The 20,176-nt window shown below is 46.9% G+C and overlaps 2 non-coding genes and 1 pseudogene across 2 annotated transcripts; all 3 read right to left on the reverse strand.

The window, feature by feature from the left end:
- Window positions 1-7,440: 7,440 nt before the first annotated feature.
- LOC119922491 lies at window positions 7,441-8,369 on the reverse strand (annotated as a pseudogene).
- A 7,137-nt stretch (window positions 8,370-15,506) lies between these two features.
- Window positions 15,507-15,644, reverse strand: LOC119922524. Its single transcript, XR_005448659.1, has one exon. It is a non-coding gene; the product is annotated as a small nucleolar RNA SNORA7 (small nucleolar RNA).
- A 436-nt stretch (window positions 15,645-16,080) lies between these two features.
- Window positions 16,081-16,218, reverse strand: LOC119922525. The gene has a single exon (XR_005448660.1). It is a non-coding gene; the product is annotated as a small nucleolar RNA SNORA7 (small nucleolar RNA).
- Window positions 16,219-20,176: the final 3,958 nt, after the last annotated feature.

Consider the following 20,176-nt stretch of genomic DNA (forward strand, 5'->3'; position numbering starts at 1 on the left):
AAGTGGGAGGGAGAGTGGGTATTGAATTCTACTCTTAATATGAAGAATCTGAGGCACGGAGAAAATGAAGTGACATGCCCAAGGTTATGCAGTAGGTAAGTGGCAGAGCTGGGATTGAAATAATAATAATAACTATGGTATTTGTTAAGCATTTGCTATGTGTCAAGCACTGTTCTAAGCACTGGTGTAGATACAAGGTAATTAGGTTTTCCCACGTGGGGTTCACAGTCTTAATCCCCATTTTACGGATGAGGGAACTGAGACATAGAAAAGTTAAGTGGCTTGCCCAAGGGGACACAGCATATAAGTGGCGGATCCGGGATTAGAACCCATGTCGTCTAACTCCCAAGCCTGTGCACTTTCCACTAAGCCATGCTACTTCTCCAGGTTGAAAAAACAATCCTTCTTTTCAAGAAATTTGCACTCAAATAGTTTTAAAGGTAGTGTTACATCCCTAAATGAGGGAGAATGGGTATTTTATTTCTTTTAATTGCATTTATTAAGCAATTACTGTATTCCATGCACTGGGTAGATACAAGCTAAAGAGGTTAGACACAGTCCATGTCCTACATAGGGCTCACAGTATTAATCCCCATTGTATAGATGAGGTAACAGAGGCCCAGAGAAGTGAAGTGACTTTCCCAACGTCACACAGCAGAGACATCACAGTGGGTGAATTAGAACCCAGGTTCTCCTGACTCCCAGGGCCAGGTTCCTTCCACTAGGCCAAGCTGTTTCTCAGTTAATCAGTTAATCAGATCGAGCAGACTGGATTTTAGTTTTGCATAGCCTGATGAGTTTTCTGTGATCTTATCATAATTATATCATGGTACTTAATAGTTAATAATAATAATTATGGCATTTGGTAAGCACTTACTATGTGCCAAGCACTGTTCTAAGCGCTGGGGTAGATGCAAAGTAATCAGGTTGGACACAGTCCTTGTCCCACATGGGGCTCAAAGTCTTACTCCCCATTTTGCAGATGAGGTAACTGAAGCACAGGGAAGTGAAGTGACTTGGCCAAGGTCACACAGCACATAGGTGGCAGAGTCGGGATTAGAACCCATGACCTTCTGACTGCCAGGCCTGTGCTGTACCCACTGTGCCAGGCACTGTACTAAACACTGGAGTAGAATCAATTTAATTGGATTGGACGCAGTCCATGTTGCATATGGGGCTCGCAATCTTAATCCCCATTATACAGATGAGGTAAAAGACTTCAAGCATATAGTGGGAACAATGGTTATGGAAGAACAGATTCCCTTCTTGGAGAAGCAGCATGGTGTAATTTATAGAGCACGGGCCTGGGAGTCAGAAGGACCCATATTCTAATGCCGGCTCTGCACCTTGTCTGCTATGTGACCTTGGGTATGTCATATAACTTCTCTGTGTCTCAGTTCCCTCATCTGTAAAATGGGGATTAAGACTGTAAACCCTGTGTGGGCCAGGGAATATGTCCAACCAGATTATCTTGTATTTACTCCAGTGCTTATAACAGTGACTGGCACACAATAAGCACTTCTAACACATGCCACAATTATTATTAGTATTATCATTATTATTACTGGCTCTCCCAACGTCCAACTAAGTGCTTAACTGAAGAAGGGTCGAAAGGGAGAAAGGAATATGAACTCGGTGTGAACACAAATATTATATGTCTTTGTGATACAAGGGGAAATGGCTTTCAAAACCAAAAAGACTGGAGAAGCAACATGACCTAGTGGAAAGAGCACAGGGCTGGAAGTCAGAAGACCTGGCTCCTTACCCCAGCTCTGCCACTTGTCTGCTATGTGACCTTGGGCACATCACTTCACTTCTCTGGGCCTCAATCACCTCATCTGTAAAATAAGGATTAAGTCTCATTAAGGAATAAGGATTTAGCCCAGGTGTGACAGAGCACTATCCGATATCTATCCGAGCACTTAGTATTCACTTATTCACTTATTCATTCATTTATACAATCGTGTTTTTTGAGCGATTACTGTGTGAAGACCACTGTAATAAGCACTTGGGAGAGTATAACAATAAATATTCACATTCCCTGCCCTTAATGATCATATGGTTGAGAGTTGGGGAGACAGACATCAATACAAATAAATGAAATTACAGATGTGTATGTAAGTGCTGTGGGGCTGGGAGGGGGAACGAGCAAAGACAGCAAGTCAGGGCAACGCAGAAGGGAGTGGAAAATGAGCAAAAGTGGGGCTTAGTCTGGGAGGCCTCTTGGAGGAGATGTGCGTTCAATAAAGCTTTCAAGTGAGGGAGAGTAATTGTCTCAGATTTGAGAAAGGAGAGCATTCCAAGTCAGAGGCTGGATGTGAACTAGCAGTTGACACGGTGAGAAGGTTCCACTAAAGGAGTGAAGTGTGTGGGCTGGGTTGTAGAAGGAGAGAAGTGAGGGTGAGGTAGGAGCGGGCAAGGTGATGGAGTGGATTAAAGCCAGTGGTGAGGGTTTTTAGTTTGATGCAGTGGTGGATGGTCAACCACTGTAGTTTTTTGAGGAGTGGGGTGACATATCCTGAACATTTTTGGAGAAAAATAATCTAGGCAGCAGAGTGAAGTATGGACCGGAATGGGGAGAGACAGGAGGCTGAGAGGTCAACAAAGAGGCTGATGCAGTAATCTAGGTGGGATATGATAAATGATTGTATTAACGTGGTAGTAGTATGCTATCTATGCTATCTATGGATGGAGAAGAAAGGGTGGATGTTAAGGATGTTTTCAAGGTAGGACTGACAGGATTTAGTGATGGATTGACTATGTGGGTTGAATGAGAGAATGGAGTCAGGGATATCCCTAAACCTTTGAGCTTGTGAGACAGAAAGAATCGTGGTGCCATCTACAGTGATGGGAAAGTCAGTTGGAGGACAGAGTTTGGGTGGGAGGATAAGGAACGATGTTTTGAACGTATTAAGTTTGAGGTGATAGGAGGACGTCCAAGTAGAGATGTCTTGAAGGCAGGAAGAGATGCAAGACTGGAGAGACGGAGAGAGATCAGAGCTGGAGATATGGATTTGGGTACCATCCGCCTAGAGGTGGAAGTTGAAGCCATGGAGGTGAATGAGTTCTCCAAGGGAGTGGGTGCAGATGGAGAATAGAAGGAGACCGAGAACTGAACCTTAAGGGACCCCCACAGTTAGGGAGTGGATGGCTGAGGAGGGGGCTCAGGGGGAACAGAGAATGAATGGCCAGAGAGATAAGAGGAGAACCAGGAGAACCAGGAAAGGACAGTCAGTGAAGCCACCAAGATTGAAAAACATTTCCAGTAAAAGGGGGCGGTCCAGTGTCGAAAGCAGCTAAGAGGTCAAGGAGGAGTAGGTTGCATTAGAGGTCATTGGATTAGGCAAAAAGGAGATCATTGGTGTCCTTTGAGACGGTGGTTTCTTTCATTCATTCATTCAGTTGTATTTATTGAGCGCTTACTGTGTGCAGAGCGCTGTACTAAGCGCTTGGAAACTACAATTCAGCAATATATAAGGTTTCTGTGGAGTGAGGGAGATGAAGGCCAGATTCTGGTCGTTCTTTTTCAGTCTCTTTTGCAGGCTTCTCCTCCCCCTCCCATCCCCTTACTGTGGGGGTTCCCCAAGGTTCAGTGCTTGGTCCCCTTCTGTTCTCGATCTATACGCTCTCCCTTGGTGACCTCATTCGCTCCCACGGCTTCAACTATCATCTCTACGCTGATGACACCCAAATCTACATCTCTGCCCCTGCTCCCTCCCCCTCCCTCCAGGCTCGCATCTCCTCCTGCCTTCAGGACATCTCCATCTGGATGTCTGCCCGCCACCTAAAACTCAACATGTCCGAGACTGAACTCCTTGTCTTCCCTCCCAAAAACTGCCCTCTCCCTGACTTTCCCATCACTGTTGACGGCACTACCATCCTTCCCGTCTCACAATCCCGCAACCTTGGTGTCATCCTCAACTCCGCTCTCTCATTCACCCCGCACATCTAAGCCGTCAACAAAACCTGCCGGTCTCAGCTCTGCAACATTGCCAAGATCCGCCCTTTCCTCTCCATCCAAACCGCTACCCTGCTCATTCAAGCTCTCATCCTATCCCGTCTGGACTACTGCATCAGCCTTCTCTCTGATCTCCAATCCTCGTTTCTCTCCCCACTTCAATCCATACTTCATGCTGCTGCCCGGATAGTCTTTGTCCAGAAACGCTCTGGGCACGTTACTCCCCTCCTCAAAAATCTCCAGTGGCTACCAATCAATCTGCGCATCAGACAGAAATTCCTCACCCTCGGTTTCAAGGTTCTCCATCACCTCGCCCCCTCCTACCTCACCTCCCGTCTCTCCTTCTACAGCCCAGCCCACACCCTCCGCTCCTCTGCCGCTAATCTCCTCACCGTGCCTAGTTCTCGCCTGTCCCACCGTCGACCCCCGGCCCAGGTCATCCCCCGGGCCTGGAATGCCCTCCCTCTGCCCATCCACCAAGCTAGCTCTCTTCCTCCCTTCAAGGCCCTACTGAGAGCTCACCTCCTCCAGGAGGCCTTCCCAGACTGAGCCCCCTCCTTCCTCTCCCCCTCGTCCCTCTCTGCCTCCCCCGTCTTACATCCTTCCCTTCCCCACAGCACCTGTATATATGTATATATGTTTGTACATATTTATTACTCTATTTATTTGCTTATTTATTTATTTATTTTGCTTGTACATATCTATTCTATTCATTTTATTTTGTTAATATGTTTGATTTTATTCTCTGTCTCCACCTTCTAGACTGTGAGCCCACTGTTGGTTAGGGACTGTCTCTATATGTTGCCAACTTGTACTTCCCAAGCGCTTAGTACAGTGCTTTCCACACAGTAAGCGCTCAATAAATACGATTGATTGATTGGAACCAGTCCAGCAAGGCCGCCACTGAGCCAGGAGGCGGCCGCCACTTTTCTACAGGCCCCTTTGCTCATGACAACATCATATAGCAGGGGGTGGCAGATGGTCGCCTAGCGGTCGTAGGATATCGCAGTGAGGACGCCCATCTCGGTAGACTCCAGGGAGATGAAGAGCACTTGAAAAACACAGTCTGGGAAACGAATATCATGCCTGTGGGCCAGGGAATTGAAGATGGATTTGGGGACGTTGACAGAGATGTAACTGACATCTATGAAGGAGAGGTTCCTGAGGAAGAAGTACATGGGGGTGTGGAGGCTCCGGTCGAGGGTGGTGATGTACGACGATGAGGCAATTCCCCATCAGTGCCACCAGGTAGACCAGGAGGAAGAGCGCGACATGGATCATCTGCAGCTCCTGCACCTCTGAGAAACCCAGGAGCAGAAATCTGGTCACACGTGTACAATTGACCATTCCTGTCCTGTGATGCCCTGAGCATGTTGAAGGGGGAGGGGGGTAGAGAATGGAGATTTAGAAGAAAGGATAATGCTACTTGGTCTCCAAACCACTGAAGACTGTAGAATGTAAGCTCCTTGTGGACAGGGAACGTGTCTACCAACTCTGTTACAGTGTACTCTCTCAAGAGCTTAGTACAGTGCTCCGCACACAATAAGTGCTCAATGAACACCATTTATTGATGGGTTAATTGATTAATGCCTGTCTCCCTATGTAGCCTGAAAGCTCATTATGGGCAGGAAACATGTCTATTAACTCTGTTTTATCGTACTTCCCCAAACGCTTAGATCATTGCTCTGCACATAGTAAGGACTCAATAAATACAATTGATTGAGAGTTGACGTAGTGATTCACATCCGACATAGTAATTTCTGTTATATTCTCCTAAGCACTTAGTACAGTGCTTTGCCCAAAGTAAATGTTCAGTGAATACAATTGATTGATTGATTGATTGATAATAAGAGTAAAGATATCTTAGTGCCCTCTGGGTGCAATTGCTCTTAGAGAAGCAGCCTGGCCTAGTGGAACATGCCCGGACCTGGGAGTCAGAAAGACCTGGGTTCTAATCCCAGCTCCACCACTTGTCTGCTGCGTGACCTTGAGTGAGTCACTTCACTTCTCTGTGCCTCAGCTCTCATCTGTAAAGTGGGGATCGTGACCCTGAGACCCATGTGGGCCAGGGACTCTATAATAATAATAATAATAATAATGGTATTTGTTAAACGTTTACTATGTGCCAAACACTGTTCAAAGCGCTGGGGTAGATGCAAGGTAATCAGGTTGTCTCACGTGGGGCTCACAGCCTTCAACCCCATTTTACAGATGAGGTAACCGAGGCACAAAGAAGTTCAGTGACTTGCTGACGTGTCAGAGACAGAATGAGGAACCATGACCTCTGACTCCCAAGCCTGGGCTCTTTCCACTAAGCCATGCCGATTACCTCATAATCTACCCTAGCACTTAGAACATTGCTCTTATTACTGGCTCTCTCAATGACCAGCCAGGAGCATGACTGAACAGGGATGGCCAGGTGTCCTTATTCCCGACAGTAGGGCTGACAGGTCAGTTAAACATTACTTGGGATACGTAACTTCCCACTCCAGGAAAGCAATCTCTAGCCAAGGTCCTTGGACCAGGCTACATCGTACTAGGAGGCATTGGATGAATCAGTCGGAAACTTAGGGTGGCCGTTTGTCCACTTTTACACTACACTGACTACTTGCTGTTCTGTCTTCTTGCTTGTAGGTGGCATCATGCCTGGGATTTTATTTTTGGTTCCTAACTTCCTTTCTCCCCAGCTGCTCTTCCTTGGCTCAAATGAAAGTTGTTCCTGGGTTTAGAGGGGCCTGGAAAGCGAAGGCAAAGATCAGGCTCGTCTGCTGTGTGATCTTAGGCAAGTCACTTCACTTCTCTGTGCCTCAATTACCTCATTTGTAAAATGGGGAATAAAAGTGTAAGCCCTAATGTGGGACAGGAACTGTGTCCAACCCGATTATCTAATGTCTATCCCAGCACTTACTACAGTGTCTGACACTTACCAAATACCACAATTATTAATGGTTAGGGTTCTGAGCCCTTCAAGGGACCCACCCTAGGTTTGAACAGATGCAGGGGAACTTTTGGAAAATGTTATTTATGACACAGACTGCAAGCTTGCTGTCGTCAGGGAATGTGCCTGCTACACTGTTATGGTGTATTCTCCCAAGCACTTAGAACAGTGCTCTGCACACAGTAAGTGCTCAATAAATACGATTGATGGAATTATGCCGAGTTCCCATTGAAATGCCTACTATGTCATGGATACCTTGGTGACCAGAATCTGCAAGCAAAGGCCACAACAACCATACTGGGACAGGACTCTCATTCATTCATTCAATCTTGCAGGCAAGAGGGACTTTTCTGTGTATTCCTGTCCAATTCTGGGGTCTTCAAGGAATCACCACAATCTATCTTGTCATGCATATGATCACAAGGACTGACCAAAGACAATCCGCATTGATACAGTCATTCACACAGCCAACTCCAATGGAGACCATCCACAAGGGCTTAGAAAAATGGGGACGTGGTATGGAAAAGCTGAGGAGGAGACTGTCTCAGATCATTTTCCATCTGCAGACAGGTTTTCTCACTGCTGCCTTCACTTCCTGGTTCCTCAGGCTGTAGATGAGGGGGTTGAGGATGGGAGGGACAGCGGTGTAGAAGAGGGACCCTACAAGGTCCAAAGTGGATGGGGGCTTGGAGATGGAGGTGGAATATTCTAACAGGGCTGGGGAGACAAATAAAGTCACGACGGCTAGGTGGGGCAGGCAGGTGGAGAAGACTTAGGCCCAGCTGCTGTGAAACACATCCTCAGCACAGCCGAGAAGATGTGCATGTAAGATAGAGTTATGTAGGCAAAGCATCCCGACCCTATAAGCATGTTGAAAGCAATGACTCCCAGCTCACTGTGGAAACCCATGGAGTAGGAGAGTCTCAGGAGCGGAGGGATGTCACAGAAGAATTGATTAATCACTTTGAACCCACAGAAGGGTGTGGAGAAGGTCGCAGATGTGTGCCGGAGTCCATTGAGAGCCCCTCTGAGCCAGGAGGCAACCGCCATCTTCCCACAAGGCTTTGGATGCATAATAATGTCATAGCTCAGGGGGCAGCAAATGGCCACGTAGCAGTTGTGGGACATTGCCGTGAAGAAGGCCATTTCAGAACTGCCAGCAAATCCGAAGAAAAACACCTGGAGGACACAGCCCGGGAAAGAGATAGATCTGTTGTTGGTCAGGGAGCTGAGGATGGACTTGGGGACAATGGTGCAGATGAAGCAGAGGTCGAGGATGGACAGGTTCTTGAGAACGAAGTACATGGGGGTGCGGAGGCGCCGGTCAAGGGCGGTGACAGCGACAATGAGGAGATTCCCCACCAGGGCCGCCAGGTAGAATAGGAGGAACAGAGCGGCGTGGAAAAGCTGCAGCTCCCAGACCTCTGAGAATCCCAGGAGGAGGAATTCTGTCACCGCCGTGCCATTGCCCATGCTTTTAAGGTGATGTTGTGTTTTCCTGGAGGAGGGAGGAAAATCCAGACATCAGTAGGAAAGAGCACAGACTTGGGAGTAGGAGGACCTGGGTTTTATTCCTGTAGCTGCCCGTTGCTTGAAGTCTCTGGGACTCAGTTTCCTCATCTTTTAAATGGGGATCTGATTGTTCTTCTCCCTCACCCTTAGGCTGTGAACCCCATGTGGAATGGAGACTGTGTCTGACCTAATTATCTTGTATTTATCCCAAGGCTTAATATAGTCCTTGACCCATTATAAAAACTTAAGAAATACCACAATTATTATTTATTACCATTAGGAGATGAGTATAATATCATATGAAACAGATGTTCCTGATGACCCTTCTGCTGACCACCTTCTATTACTCCTCAACTCCGCTGACCTCCTGTTCTACCCCATTTCCCCCACTCACCAACCTGGACAGATACTCGATTTCATCATCGCTAACCACTGTAGAATCTCTACCCTCACCAACTCTCATATCCCGCTATGTGACCACAACCTCTTTACTTGCCTCCACTCCCACACTCCTCCTCCCCATAAATCTGTGTTATTCCGCCACAGAGACATCTGATATTTTGACCCCATCCAATTTTCTCAGCTCATCATGCCCCACCTAGCCTTCATACCCCAACTACCCTCCCTTGATGACCAGAGAAGCAGCGTGGCTCAATGGAAAGATCCCGGGCTGGGAGTCCAGGGTTATGGGTTCTAATCCCGGCTCAGCTTCTTGGCAGCTGTGTGACTGTGGGCAAGTCACTTAACTTCTCTGTGCCTCATTTAATTCATCTGTAACAGTCACACACAGTCTTCGTCCCACGTGGGGCAAACATATCACCTTGCATCCTCCCCAGCGCTTAGAACAGTGCTTTGCACATAGTAAGCGCTTAACAAATAACATTATTATTATTATTATTATTATTATTATTATTATTATTATTATTATTATTATTATTAAATAGGCACTCTCAACACCACCCTCTCTGTGGAACTCAGCTCACTTGCTCCCCTATCCCTTTGTTGTTCTAACACACAGCCCTGGATCACCTGCACAATACGCCTCATTCGCTCTTGTGCTCAAACTGCTGCTGGTAGAAATCTAAATATCAGGTCAACTTGGTCCATTTCACGTTTACGCTTGCAGGCTTTAACTCTGCCCTGTCCTCTGCCCCGCAGAATTCTTTCTCCACGCTTATTGGCACTCTTGCCCATCATCCTCTCCAGTTGTTCCAGACATTTAACCCCTTCCTCAAGCCCCCTGTCCCTCTTCCTCGCCCATCCCTTTCCCCTAAAGACCTGACCACCTGCTTTATTTATAAAATTGACACTGTCAGACGTGAGCTCCCTAAAATCTCCCTTTACCCTCTTCAGTCCCTCCTTCTTCCGGCTCCCTCTTCAACTTTCCCATCAGTATCTCTAGGATACCTCACCTTGCTTCTCTACTATTACATCCCAGACCACACACTTCGCTCCTCTAATGATAAACTTCTTCAACTTTCCCATCCTTCCCAGCAGTATCTCTAGAGATCTCCTACCTCCTCTCAGAAGCCACCACTCCACCTGCACATCCTACCACATTCCTTCATACCTTATCAAAACTCTTGCCCCTTCCCTTTTTCCCTAATAGCTATCTTCAACAGTTTGCTCTCCATTGGCTTCTTCCCCACTGCTTTCAAACATGCCCATGTCTCCTCAATCCTAAAAAAACCCTCCCTTGACCAGACGGCTCTCTCCAGTTATTTCCCCATCTCCCTCATACCATTTCTCCCCACCCGCTGTCTCAAAGTCTTCTCCTCCAGTTCTCTCCGCATCCCTTTCCAATCTGTCTTCTGCACCATTCACTACAGAGGAATCGCCCTCTCAAAAGTCAACAATGATCTCCTTCTTTCCAAATACAACGGCCTCTACTCCATCTTAATCCTCCTAGACCTCTCACACATCTTGGACAGAGTGGACTACCCCCTTCTCCTGGAAACGTTTTCTAACCTTGACTTCACCGATTCTTTCCTCTCCTGGTTCTCCTCTTATCTCTCTGCTCTTTCATTCTCAATCTCCTTTGTGGACTCCTCCTCTGCGTCCTACCCCCTAACTGTGGGGGTCCCTCAAGGTTCAGTTCTACATCCCCTTCTATTTTCCATCCATACCCACTCCCTTGGAGAACTCACTCACTCCCGTGGCTTCAACTACCACCTCTATGTAGATGATACCCAAATCTACATCTCCAGTCCTGAACTCTCTCCCTCTCTGCAGTCTCACATTTCATCTTGCCTCCAAGACATCTCTACTTGGATTTCCTCCCATCACTCAGGTTTAACATATTCAAAACTGAACTCCTTAACTTCCCACCCAAACCTTGTCCTCCCCCTGACTTTCCCATCCCTGTAGAGAGCACGACCATCCTTCCTGTCTCAGGGATATCCTTGGCATATCCTTGGCGTTGTCCTTGACTCATCTCTCACATTCAACCCACATATTCAATCCACAATTTAATACTGTTGGCCCCACTTTCACGACATTGCTAAAATCCACCCTTTCCTCTCCACCCAAACTGCTGCTGCTGTAATACAATCACTCAACCTATCTCGCCTGGATTACTGAATCAGCCTCTTTGCTGATCTCCCAGCCTCCTGCCTCTCCCTACTCCAGTCCATATTTCACTCTGCTCCCTGGATTATTTTCCTACAAAAACGTTCAGGACATGTCACCTGCTCCTCAAAAATCGTCAATGGTTGCCCATCCACCTCCACATCAAAGAAAAACTCTTCACCATTGGCTTTAAAGCACTCCATCACCATGCCCCCTCCTTCCTCACCTTGCTTCTCTCCTATTACAACCCAGATCACACATTTCACTCTTCTAATGCTAAACTTCTCACTGGGCCACGATCTCACATATCACGCCCCCGACTCCTCGCCCAAGTCCTGCCTCTGACCTGTAATGCCCTGCCTCCTCAAATCCAACAGACAATTACTCTGCCCCACTTCAAAGCCTTATTGAAGGCACATCTCCTCCAGGAGGCCTTCCCTGACTAAGCCCCCCACTTTCCTCTTTTCCCACTCCCTTCGGCGTCACCCTGACGTTCTCCTCTTGTTCTTCCCCACTTCCAGTCCTACAGCACTTATGCACATATCTGTAATTTATTTGTTTGTATTAATGTCTATCTCCCCCTGCTTTAGACTGTAAACTCTTTGTGGGTAGGGAATGTGTCTGTTTACAGTTGTATTGTACTCTCCCAAACACATTGTACAGTGCTCTGGGCACATTAAGCACTGAATAAATATGATTGAATCAATGAATATTCGTTAAGCACTTACTATGTGCCAAGCACTGAACTAAGCGCTGGGGTAAATACAAGAAAAGCAGCTCCCACATGAGGCTCACAGTCTATGTAGTAAGGAGAACAAATATTGAATACCCATTTGCAGATGAGTGAACTGAGGCCCAGAGAAGTCAAGTGACTTGCCTAAGGCCACACAGCAGGCATGTGGTGGAAACGGAAGTAGAACCCAGGTCTCTGACTCCCAGGGAAGTGTTCTTTCCACTAGACCAAGCTGCTTCTCTCATAGATCATCAACTCAGTTCTCCCCTCTACTTTTCAGGAAGGAACAGTTTGCTCTCCTGCCATTGGTGGGAGAAGAAGCTCTCTTTTCCCCCAGAATCCCTCATGTTCTTACCTCCAGTTCCATTTTGGCTTAAGTGGGCTTCAGGTCTAGCTAGCCTGGGACTCCCTCCCCTTCATATGCACCAGACCGCCACTCTATCCACCTTCAAAGCCTTAATAAGAGTGCATCTCCTCCAAAAGGTTTTCCCCTAAAAAGCTCTCTTTTCCCCAGCCCTCTCTCTCCTCTTCATCCACCTATGCACTTGGATCTGTGATATTTGGGTATTTAATATCTGCCCCACTCCCAACCCCACAACTCCTCTGCGCATAACTTTGAATTATATATTATAAATTATTTGTTTATATTAATTTCTGTCTCCCCTTTGTGATTGTAAGCTCTTTGTGAACAGGGAACATATCTACCAACTCTGTTGTGTTGTACTCTCCCAAGTGTTTAGTACAGTGCTCTGCACACAGTAAGCACTCAATAAATACCATTGAATGAATGAATGAATAAATACCACTGATGATGAGGTAGAGGGGGGTGCAGGTGCACTGGATGTGAAGGAAATGGAGGTGTTAGAGTTATAAAAATAATAATTCATTCATTCATTCAATCATATTTATTGAGAGCTGTGTGCAGAGCACTGTACTAAGCGCTTTGAAAGTACAGTTCAACAACAAATAGAGACAATCCCTGCCCACAACGGCTCACAGTCTAGAAGGGGGGAGAGAGAACAATCATCATAGTGGTATTTGTTAAGCACTTCCTATGTACCAACCACTGTACTGAGTGCTTGGGTAGATACCAGATGATCAGGTCCCAAATGGGACTCACAGTCTAAGTAGGAGGGAGAACAGGGATTGAATCCCCCTTTGGCAGATGAGGTAACTGAGGCATAGAGAGGTTAAGCAACTTGTCCAGGGTCTTACAGCAGGTATGTGGAGGAGTCAGGTTTACAACTCAGGTCCTCTGACTATCAGGCCCTGGTTCTATCCACTAGACCACACTGCTCCTCAAGCATCATCAGTAACCAGCACGTACAGGACGCTCTTCTGGGCTCTGAGTAGTCACAGAGATGATAATACCCTTCCTTCCTTCCTTCATTCCTTCCTTCCAGGCTCTACAGTCGAATTGAGTGGTTCCCTAACTTTAGGGGTGGAGCTCATGGCAGCATCTTGTTCAAAGGTTGCAGTCAACAAACATCCTCACCTCTCAGCCACTTTTTATCCAGGTTTAGTTGAGCCTGTCCCAGATTCCTGGAGGCTGTCTGAGAAAATTATAGAAAAACAATAGACAAACAATGCCCTCACTTCTCTCCTTTTACAGCCCAGCCCGCATACTCTGCTCCTCTGATGCTAACCTCCTCACTGTGCCTCATTCTCGCCTGTCCCGCCGTCAACCCCTGGCACACATCCTACCTCTGGCCTGGAATGCCCTCCTTCCTCACATCTGCCAAACTAGCACATTTCCCCCTTCAAAGCCCTACTGAAAGCTCACCTGCTTCAGGAGGCCTTCCCAGACTGAGCTCCCCTTTTCCTCTGCTCCTCCTCCCCTCCCCATTGCCCCAAATCCCTCCCACGTCTCTACCCCCCCTCCCTTCCCCAAAGCACTTGTGTACAAATGTGCCTATTTATCATTGTATTTATTTTATTAATGATGTATATAAATCTATAATTCTATTATGTTATATTGATGCTATTGATGCCTGTTTACTTGAGGATTTTTGTTTTGTTGTCTGTCTCCCCTCTTCTAGACTGTGAGTCCGTTGTTGGGTAGAGATTGCCCCTATTTGTTGCTGAATTGTAATTTCCAAGCACTTAGTACAGTGCTCTGCACACAGTAAGCACTCAATAAATATGATTGAATGAATGAATGTCAGCTATATCTGCTGGACCCTCCCACCCAAACTGGTCTTGATCATTTCAAGTTTGAGTTGGTAAAGCATCTTTACATTGTGTCTTGTTTGGCTTCACCAAAGTTCTAGGACTTGTATGTGGGACTCCTAGAGGGAAGGTAGACCCTCATGTGTTAGATTTCCGCGGTGATATGTTCAGAAGAATCAAACGCAGAGAGTGACTGAAAGCGGGATGGGGCATGAATAGCCATAATAGTAGTAGTAGTAGTGGTGGTGGTAATAGCAGTAGTAGAAAGTGGAGGAGGAGGAGAAGGCGGAGGAGAAGAGGGAGAAGGAGAAGTATTTTTGTAGTAGATAGAACACTGGCCTGGGAGTCAGAAGGTCAAGGGGTCTAATCCCTGCTCCACCACTTGTCTGCTGTATGATCTCGGGCAAGTCACTTCACTTCTTTTTCAGGCACTCAGTTTACCTCTTTCCTCTCCCCTTAAGTTCTCTCCTCTCCCACAGTACCCCATCTCACACTTCATTCCTCTCATGCCACCTTGCCTCATTCTTATCTTTCTCACCATCAATCTCTTGCTTTTCCCCTCCCTGAAACACCCTCCACCATCACATCCGGCAGACCACCACTCTCCACATCTGCAAGATCTTTCTAGAATCACATCTCCTTCAAGAGGTCTTCCCAGATTATTGTTTCATCTCCCCACCGTATTTCCTCCCCAATGACCATGGTTACTCTCACACAGCACATTGCACGTATAGACACATCTTTACTCTCTCTGGATTCCTCTTAGCTGTAATTATTTTAATGTCTATCTCCCACACTAGATTGTAAGCTCCTTGAAGGAAGGGATTAATGTCTTCTAACTCTATGGTATTCTCACAAGCATTTAGGACAGTGATCTGTACAGAGTATGTGCCTGATAAATATCATCCATTGACTGACTGCTGTGGCTATGTCAGTTCCAAGCAATTCTGTGAGGTACCCTCTCCATATCCTCCTCATAAGGGAAGGTATTTAGCACAGAGAAGGAGGGAGGGAGAGGGGAGAGAGAGAGAGAGAGAGAGAGAGAGAGAGAGAGAGATGGCGAGAGAGAGAGATGGAGAAAGAGAGAGACTGAGAGAGAGAGACTGTAAGCTCCTTGTGGACAGAGATTGCATCTACCAACTCTATTGTATTGATCTTAATTACGGTGTTTGTTAAACACTTACTATATACCAAGCATTGGACTAAGCTCTGGGGTAGATACAAATTAATCAGGTTGGACCCAGTCCCCATCCTAAGTAATGCTTCCCTAAAAACTTAGTACAGTGCTATGCACACCATCGATTGATTGAGTGAGACAGAGAGAAAGAGAGAGATACTGTAGACTGTAAGCTTCTTGTGGACAGAGATTTTATCTATTGTAATTAATCACTCAGTTGTCTTGTCTTGTTTCATGCTATCGAGTTGTTTCCGACCCATAGCGACACGACGGACACATGTCTCCCAGAACAACCCGCTATCCATCTGCAATCGTTCTGGTAGTGGATCTGTAGAGTTTTCTTGGTAAAAATGCGGAGGTGGTTTACCATTGCCTCCTTCCATTCAGTAAACTAGAGTCTCCATCCTCAACTTTCTCCAATACTGCTGCTTCCCAGCACAGGGAAGTTTGGACTTGTAGCAGATTCCCTTCCATTCACTAGCCACTGCCCAAGCTAGGAATGGAATGGATAGGCCTCTGTTTGACTCTCCATCCTATAGCCGAGACTGGTAGAGTACTGGAAACTCTCCAGGTGCGACTCTGAGAGGGGTCTCAATTAATTACTCTATTGTAATTAATTATGGTACTTCAAAAGCTCTTATTATATGCCAAGCACTGTAATAAGCGCTGGGATGGATGTAAGATAATCAGGTCCCACATGGGGCTCACCGTCTATGTAGGAGGGAGAACAAGAATTGAGTCCCTGCTTTGCTGCTGAGGGAACTCAGGCAACAGAGAAGTTAAGTGATTTGCCCAATGTCACACAGCAAGTATGTGGCAGAGCCAGAATGAGAACCCAGGGTCTCTGACTCCCAGGCCTGTGCTCTCTCCACTAGATCATGATGCCTCTCAAGCGAGGAGAACACAAAATGATGGAGGCCATGGAAGAACATGGAGAGGATTTGGTGGGATGTAAAGGAAAACTCTGTTAGTAGACCAGAGATAAGGAATTGGAGTAGGCTGCTACTGAGAAGAGGGAAGTTTGGACTTGTAGCAGATTCCCTTCCATTCACTAGCCACTGCCCAAGCTAGGAATGGAATGGATAGGCCTCTGCTTAACTCTCCATCCTATAGCCGAGACTGGTAGAGTACTGGAAACTCTCCTGGTGCGACTCTGAGAGGGGTCTCAATTAATTACTCTATTGTAATTAATTATGGTACTTCAAAAGCTCTTATTATATGCCAAGCACTGTAATAAGCGCTGGGATGGATATAAGATAATCAGGTCCCACATGGGGCTCACCGTCTATGTAGGAGGGAGAACAAGAATTGAGTCCCTGCTTTGCTGCTGAGGGAACTCAGGCAACAGAGAAGTTAAGTGACTTGTCCGATGTCACACAGCAAGTATGTGGCAGAGCCAGGATGAGAACCCAGGGTCTCTGACTCCCAGGCCTGTGCTCTCTCCACTAGATCATGATGCCTCTCAAGCGAGGAGAACACAAAATGATGGAGGCCATGAAAGAACATGGAGAGGATTTGGTGGGATGTAAAGGAAAACTCTGTTAGTAGACCAGAGATAAGGAATTGGAGTAGGCTGCTACTGAGAAGATTCCACCCATGGAGGTCTTTAAGGAAATGGCAGGCTCTGCTCCACTGTAAAGTCGACATCTTCCTGCCCACAGAGAGATTATTCGCTGCTCTAAGGATCTGATATTTTGAATTTCTCCTTTCATCATCAGAACTCCTCGTTGGGACCTTTTCCCTTGAAGTGGCAGAAAAGAAATGGTCAATCGTACAGTAGTGATAGAATCCTTCCTCCTGGAGTTTTGGAGGTCCAGGAGCTGCAGCTGGTCCACGTTGCACTGTTCCTCCTGGTCTACCTGGCAGCCCTGATGGGAATCTCCTGATCCTTGCCTTCACTGTCCTCGACCGGTACCTCCACACCCTCATGTACTTCTTTCTCAGGCACCTCTCTGTCCTTGACCTTTGCTACATCTTCGTCACCATCCCCAAGTTAATCCTCAACTCCTGGACCATTTTGGTTCCCCTGGGAGGGACCATTGTGATAGACCAATTCTTCTGTGAGATCCCCCAGGTCATCAGACTCTCTGTTTCCAATGGGAAGGCCTGAGCTTGGTCTGTTTCTTGTCCTTCATTGTCTTCTACGTTCACATTTTCTCAGCCATGTTGAAGATGCTGTCCGGAGACAGCAAATCCGAAGCCTTCTCCACCCACCTGCCCCACCTCATCGTCATCACTTTATCAATTTCCACCGGTGAGGTGACCTATCTTGAACCCGTGTCCGACTCCCCGTCGATGCTGGACCTGCTGGTGTCTGTGTTCTATGCCATGGTCCCCCCAGCCACGAACCCCTCATCTACAGCCAGAGGTACAGGAACATGAAGGCAGCCCAGAGGAGGATCACAGGTGTGGAAATGGTTCTCCTAGGACAGGAAGTACCTCTTGGGGGTTGGGAACACTATCTGACTCCTCAAGGTATGAAATGTGGCCATCCAGCCAGGGGAGAGGTATTTAAAGTAATTATGTTACTTGTTAAGCAATGACTATGCCAGTCACTCAGTCAATCGTATTTATTGAGCACTTACCAGGTGCAGAGCACTGTACTAAGTACTTGGGAAAGTACAATATAACAATATGAAAGACACATTTCCTGACCAAAGTGAATTTATACTATGTGCCAAGTACTGTTGTTAAGAGCTGGGCTAGATACAGGGTTACCAGGCTGGACACAGTCCCTGGGGGAGTCAAGCCTGTTTTCCTTCCTACTTAAACTCTGAATTCCCTGTGAGACCTGATTACCTTGTATCTACACCAATGCTTGGTACACAGTAATTCACAATTACCACAATAATTCTTACTAGCCCAGTGCTTAGTACAGAGCGTGGCACCTCGTAAGCACTTAACAAAGACCACAATTATTACTATTACTTTCTCTGTCAATATTTTATAATATCTGTTACATGCTTACTTTGTGCCTGCCTCCATACTAAGCACTGGGGTAGATACAAGATAATCAGGATGGACACAGTCCGTGTCCCATGTGGCGAATCACAGTCTTAATCCCCATTTTACAGATGAGGGAACCGAGGCACCAAGAAGTGAAGTGAGTTGCTTAAAGCAAAGCTGGGATTAGAACGCTGATTCCTCTGTTTCCCAGGCCCGGGCTCTGCACTTTCCCCAAGCCCTTGCTTTCTCACAAGCTCTTAATAGAATGCTCTTCACACAGCAGGCACTCAATAAATACCATCGATTGATTGCTTGACTGCGGGCTGCTGATGTTTCTCTCTCTCTCTGGCCCACCATTGCTGGGAGCTCTGGGAGAGTCTGAAGCACACCCTCACCCAAGCACTGATATGCACAAGCAGCTGGTCTGGGGTTCTCTCTTAAATGGGGCAGGTGGATGTCCACACCCACAAGGCCACCAGGGGAGATGGGAAGGCTCGGAAGACAGGATTCTGTAGGTGAGGCCAGACCACTGCCCACCCTTTGTCATTTCGACAAAGTTCCCACACCTTCTGTAGTGTGATTCCTGCTCTACTGCAGGCTGAGAAGCTCTCCGACGCTGGCAGGGAGGGAGATCGTCCAGGAGTTCTGGGCAGATGCCAGGGCAGCTCTTAGACACCCACCATGCCAACCCAGTAAGCCTCCACTCTCACACCCAAATGGCACAACCAAAACCCTGTCATTGGCCAGGGGACAGAGGAGGCAATGTCTTGCTCTGATCCTGGAAAGCTCTCTGCAGCCCCTGTTCATTCATTGCATTTATTAAGCGCTTACTATGTGCAAAGCAGTGAACTAAGCACTTGGGAGAGCCCACCTGGCTGGTCCTTCCAATCAATCAATTAATCAATCAATGGAATTTATTGAATGCTTACTACGTGCAGAGCATTGTATTAACCACTTAACCATGGTAGTCTCCCATCAGTCCACCAATAATAATAATAATGGTACTTCTTAAGTGCTTGCTATGTGCCAAGCACTGCTCTAAGTACTGGGATAGATACAAGGTAATCAGGTTGGACAGAGCCCCTTTCCCACATAGGGGTCAAACTCTTAATTCCCATTTTGCAGATGAGGTAACTGAGGCCCAGAAAAGTTAAGTGACCTGCTGCCCAACGTCATGCACCTGATATGTGGCAGAGCTGGGAATAGAACCCAGGTCCTTCTGACTCCCAGGCCCATGCTCTATCCACTAAATCATGCTCCTCTAATATCTTCTAGACTGTAAGCTCACTGTAGGCAGTGAATGTGTCTATCACCTATGTTTTATTGTACTCTCCCAAGTGATAAGCAGTGTTTCCTAATGGATACAGCATGGGCCTGGAAGTCAGAAGGACGTATGTTCTAAATCTGGCTCTGCCACCTGCCTGCTGTGTGATGTTGAGCAGGTCACTTCGTTTCTCTGAGATTCAGTGCCCTCACCTGTGAAATGGGAATTAAGACTATGAGCCCTGTGGCACGGGGATGGTGTCCAACCTGATTAACTTGTATCTACTCTTAGCGCTTAGTACAGTGCCTGGAACATAGCAAGAGCTTAACAAAAAAAAAATTTTAAAAAGTCCAGCTCTGGACACCATTCTATAGAGTAGATCCGGTTCTGGAAGCTATGTTCTGGACATAATGCCCTGGAGTTGCTCAGGTTCAGGACACAATACTCTATAATGGATCCAGTTCTGGAAATCATGCCTTAGAGTGGCTCTGGTTCTGGACACACTAATCTGAAGTGGATCCAGGCCTGGACACAATGCCCTAGAGTGGCTCTAGATCCATGCAGAGTCTGAGTGAGTTGACAGGGAAGCTGCCCTACAATAAGAACTGTTACCCTCTCCTCATTTTTTTTGTCTTACTCGGGTCCCTTTAACTCCAGAGCATTGAAAGGCCAGAAGCAATTCCTTCTGGATTTTTCTGAGGAAGCAGCCCAGATTCTGAAGCCACTTGAACACACATGGTTGCCCCAGAGGCCTAGTTTGGCAGATCGTCTGGAAACGGTCATGATTCTCAGGCCTAATGAGGCTCCTCGGCCCTGCTCTCAACCAGTCCTATTGGCAGAAGTCCCTATTTCCCCGCCCCTATCCAAGGCTGCTCTCAGTGGACAGGCTGGGGACAAGTGAAGAACAGTTC

This window comes from Tachyglossus aculeatus, unplaced genomic scaffold (genome assembly GCF_015852505.1).
Source record: "Tachyglossus aculeatus isolate mTacAcu1 unplaced genomic scaffold, mTacAcu1.pri scaffold_105_arrow_ctg1, whole genome shotgun sequence".
NCBI classification, from domain to species: Eukaryota; Metazoa; Chordata; class Mammalia; order Monotremata; family Tachyglossidae; genus Tachyglossus; species Tachyglossus aculeatus.